Genomic DNA, 4,775 nt, shown 5'->3' with positions numbered 1-4,775 from the left:
ACATGTTGTAAGGAGGAATCAGTCCCTGGAGCAGGACACAATGCTTGGTAAAGTAAAGGGTCAGTGAAAAAGAGGAAGTCCCTCAACAAGATGGACTGACACAGTGGCTGCAACAATGCGCTCAAGCATAGCAGTAATTGCGAGGGTGGCGCAGGATTGGGCAGAGCTTTGTTCTGTTGTCCATAGGGTCGCAATGAGTCAGAACCGGCTTGTCAGCACCTAACGACAGCTTAGTGCCTGACATACAACTCCCTAAATATACGATGATTATGTAAATAAGTGACTAAAAGAAGAAACAGTTCGTGGTGAATGTGTATGCTTGTTGCAGAGAAAGTCTTGACTCTTTAATCCTGGGACATTTTACCTACCACGCTTTTGTATCCTGCCTAGAGAAATGGTTTGGGATTTCATGAAATACAGAGTATCATAAACTCACCTTTTTTAATATTATTACAAAACAACATCTTGGCACTAGTGACCTAAAACAATGCCATAAACAATTATAGCTAAGCTAAATTCAAAAGGAGTTTTATAGGAAGAACTTAAAAGAGATTTTGTGCCAGTTGGGTTGCTTGGGAAGCTCCTCTAGGTTTGTATGTAAGGGCTGCAGAGTACTGCTTATTCAACCTGAGGGAGAAACCAGCAAGCTGTCCAACTCTGATCTCTAATTTTCCTACTGCATTCTCAGCTCTTAAAGCTACGATGACTGAAGAGTCCCCAGATAGTTCCGAGTTTGGCAATTAAATCTAACTTAACTGAAACTCTAACATATTTCTATCTTTCTAAACAAGAGTGTTTTATTTGCATTTATCTTCATTCCTCCACGAGGATTCGTCAGTGCAAACTGTTGGCTAACATCATCCTGGGAGTTTTAAGGATGCCCAGCAAAAGACTAACTTCAGATAGCTTATCACCTATATGATAAATAGAAGAAATGAACAAAAGTGATCTGGGATAAAATATATAAGAAAATGCCATTCAGCACTAAGAAAAGCTTTATACTTTCAGTTTAATGGACCAGTAAGGGAGAGGGAAGGAATATCATCCTCAAGCTACACCTGAAAATATGGGTAGGAAGACAGCAGAGGAGAGACAAGGTGTTCATGAAAATGCAGTTCCTGATGTCCTCAACTGCATCGCCCAACCCAAAAATTTTATTTTCAGTCCCACTTCTAATAATACATCAAAAATATTGACACTTAAAACACGTGAAAATATCTTTGAATTAACCAAGTAATGCACTAAAAAGTGTAAATGAAAAGCATACTAAAATATGGATGCTTCAACACTATTGAGGGTTTTTTGTTTTGGGCACAGTGTAAAACAGAACAAAGTTTGGGTAAACAAAAACATGTACTTTACTATTATACACTCTGACCATGTGCTGACTTTCTACTGCATCTAGCATTGTTTGTGCATCCATCATAACGATATTTGGGATTAGGTGCTCATGGTCAAACAAACTGACCAAGAAATCCAAGGAGCTCCCCATGTTACCATCCAATATTGTTGAGGTTAGAGGAATGAAGATAACCAGGAAATGTTAAAGTTTATAAAACAAAAGGGAAAACAGCTGTAAAAGATGGAATCCAAATTGACAAATTCGTCCAAGGAGAAAAACAGATGTTGCTCAAATTTATTTCCTGTTTCTTCCTGTCAATGATGTAACTCTCTGAACTCAGACATTAAGCCCAGATGGTTCAGCCAAAAGGAGACCAGTGGCCAAGGACCTTGTTGTAACCAATTTTGGTAAAAATCTATTTTGTTTTTATTATTGTATTCTAGTTCTTCATTTGTATGACTTTGAATTCCTGAACTAAAAAAGAATATTTTAAAAACTTAATCAAAAAGTATTCATATCTGGCCAGATCCAAGCAAGAAATGATTTTAAAAGATTATCAAAATCAAATCCAAACAGAGAGAATTGTTCTTGGCAGGGTTCAAAGGAAAATGAAATCTATGATTAAGACACAATTTGCGTAGCACATTACTTAATCTAATGTTATAACTACCATCCAAATGTATTTGAACAACTGCAGAAATATCTCATCATCTCCAGTTGGAGCAGGTCTCCCAAAGGTTGCTTGCATGTTGTAAGGAATTCCGTTGAATTTTTTACCAATTCACTTGTTCTTATAAATATCACCACTCCCTTAATTCCATTTACCCTAAATTAGAAAGCATAGCAATAAACAAAAAGGTTTGGCCAAAATCTAGAGAGCATAGAATGATTGCTCACACTGGGGTATTAAAAGTTGCCAGGTTCAGTTCATACTTTAGTTTGGTATACTGTAAAGCAGATTCTTTTAATGGTTGAAACGAGAAAACAAATTAACTAGCAATGTTTTGTAATTGCGATTTTTTTTATATTTAGAGTTTGTTTATATTTATTGAATTAAACTGCAATTTAAAAATAAGGCTATTTTATAACCTTTTGGTAAAGATCTTTAGCAATGAATATCACAAGTCTTTTTTGAACGTTTCTTTCAATGTGCCTTGTTATTAATTATATTTCTAAAACATGATTTTATGATTCCAATGTTCTAAGAAACTACAGATTTGGACAATTTTTATACAAAGATATTCATAGCATTGTTTATGATTCTAATGGAATTAAAACCACCTAACTGCCCAAGATCTATGGCCATACCACCCTGAAGACACACAATCTCATCTGATCTGGGAAGCTAAGCAGGGTCGACCCTGGTTAGTACTTGGATGGGAGACTGCCTGGGAATACTGGGTGCTGTAGGCTTTGGAAACCCTGGTGGTGTAGTGGTTAAGACTTACAGCTGCTAACCAAAAGGTTGGCAGTCCGAATCTCCCAGGCACTCCTTGGAAACTCTATGGGACAGTTCTACTCTGTCCTATGGGGTTGCTATGAGTTGGAATTGACTTGATGGTAACAGTTTTTTTTTTTTTTTTTTTTTTTAATGTCCCAGGAACTCAGCTCCTAACTGAAAGGTCAGCAAATCAAATTCACTGCCAGCTCCTTGGAGACTCTATGGGTCACTGTGTCCTATAGGGTCACTGTGAGTTGCAATCGACTCAAAGGCAACTGTTTTTTGTTGTTGTTGTTGTTAAGTGCCCCAGAAAAAAAGGAAAATAATTACCATTTATTTCTACAATATATATTATGCAGCCATTAAAAATAATTTATAATGACATATAAAAGTAATCATGATACAATGTACAGAGAAAGATAGGATAAAACATTCACTTTGTGTTTCTAAATCATGACTCAAGTATCTTAACCATTTGTTGTCTATAATAGGAAAAATAAAGGCAGTTCAGATACCTCTAGTTTTCATAAGAAGGCAAACTAACACAGCCTGATAACTTCAAGAAGAAAATTTAAATTGTACTATGTAAAACTTGAAAGAAAATAAAGAATAAAAATTTTTAAATATCAAATAATGTGGTGGGAAAAAGCCGTAATGTAACAATAATCACAGCAAATGTAAATGGCTCTAAATCTCTACTTAATACAGAAGGACAATTTATTTGTATTAACAAAAAGATATAACAACATGTCTGCAAGAGACATGCTTAAGAAAAGTGAATGCAAAGGATAAGAAAAGAAGTAAATGGAAAAAAATTTACAGTTAAAAAAAGGAAAAGTTTGAGGCACTAAACTTAATATTTGAGAAAAAAGAAATGCATACCCAAGATTGTAAAAATGATCAAAGAGAGACTTTTTAACCCAGTAAAAGGAAACATAGGGAAAGAAAATATAAGCATGATCATATATGTTTCTGAAAGTGTAGTTGTAATGCATTTAAAACAAAAATTTATAAAATGGAATAAGCATAAAATACCACATAAGCCAGCAATTCTACTTCTAGATATACACCCAGTAGACTTAAGAGCAGGGATTCAGACAGACATGTGTATGCCAATGTCCATTGCAGCTGTCATTATTCACAATAACCAAAAAGTAGAAACAACACAAGTGCTAATCAACAGATAAATGCAAAACAAAAAGCAATACAGACACAGAATGGAATATTATTCAGTGTTAAAGACAAATGGAATGTTGTCATACACTGCAAGATAGATGAACCTTGAAAACATTATGTTGAATGAGATGGCAGACACAAAAGAACAAATATTACATGATCACACTTATGTACAATGTCTGAAATTGTCAAATGCATCAAGACAGATTAGTGGCTGCCAGGAGCTCATTAGAATGAGAGTTGTTGCTGAAGAAGTACTAAGTTCTGTTTGGGATGATATAAACCTTTTGGAAATGGATAATGATGTTGGTAGCACTGCATGGTGAGGGCAGTTGACGTCATTTAATTGTACATTTTTAAAAAATGGTTAAAATGGCAAACTTTCTGATGTATATGTTTTACCATAATAAAATTATTTTTTTTGTGTGTAGAAAATAAGTAAATAATAAAATGGGAGAGAGAAATAAATTGGAGTTAGCAGACAAGGATGCATTTTCTTTTTTAATTTTTTCACTTTTGAGAGCAATATTTTCAAATAATTGCAAAAATGGAGAAATTCAACACAGAATAGTAGTTTTTAAAAATTAAATAGAGATCCAAGAATGAAAAATTAGAATATCTAAAATTAAGAATGAATTGTATTGGATTATTAGCAGATAAATGCAATAGAAGAGAGGATTAGTGAACTCAAAGGAGATAAATAGAAAATATTTAACCTGAACCACAGAGAGAAAAAAGAAATGTGGGCAAAATGAAAACATAACATGGTATGTTATGTTATAGAGGGAGAGGGCTAAGAGTAAGGGGCCGAACCTG

General features: G+C 34.3%; 1 pseudogene; it reads left to right on the top strand.

Moving 5' to 3' along the window:
• The first annotated feature begins 2,636 nt into the window (after nucleotides 1-2,636).
• On the top strand, nucleotides 2,637-2,755 carry LOC126070766 (uncharacterized; annotated as a pseudogene).
• The last annotated feature ends 2,020 nt before the right edge of the window (nucleotides 2,756-4,775 follow it).

Source organism: Elephas maximus, chromosome 2 (genome assembly GCF_024166365.1).
Source record: "Elephas maximus indicus isolate mEleMax1 chromosome 2, mEleMax1 primary haplotype, whole genome shotgun sequence".
In the NCBI taxonomy this organism is placed as follows: Eukaryota; Metazoa; Chordata; class Mammalia; order Proboscidea; family Elephantidae; genus Elephas; species Elephas maximus.
This window is presented reverse-complemented; position numbering and strand designations above follow the sequence as displayed.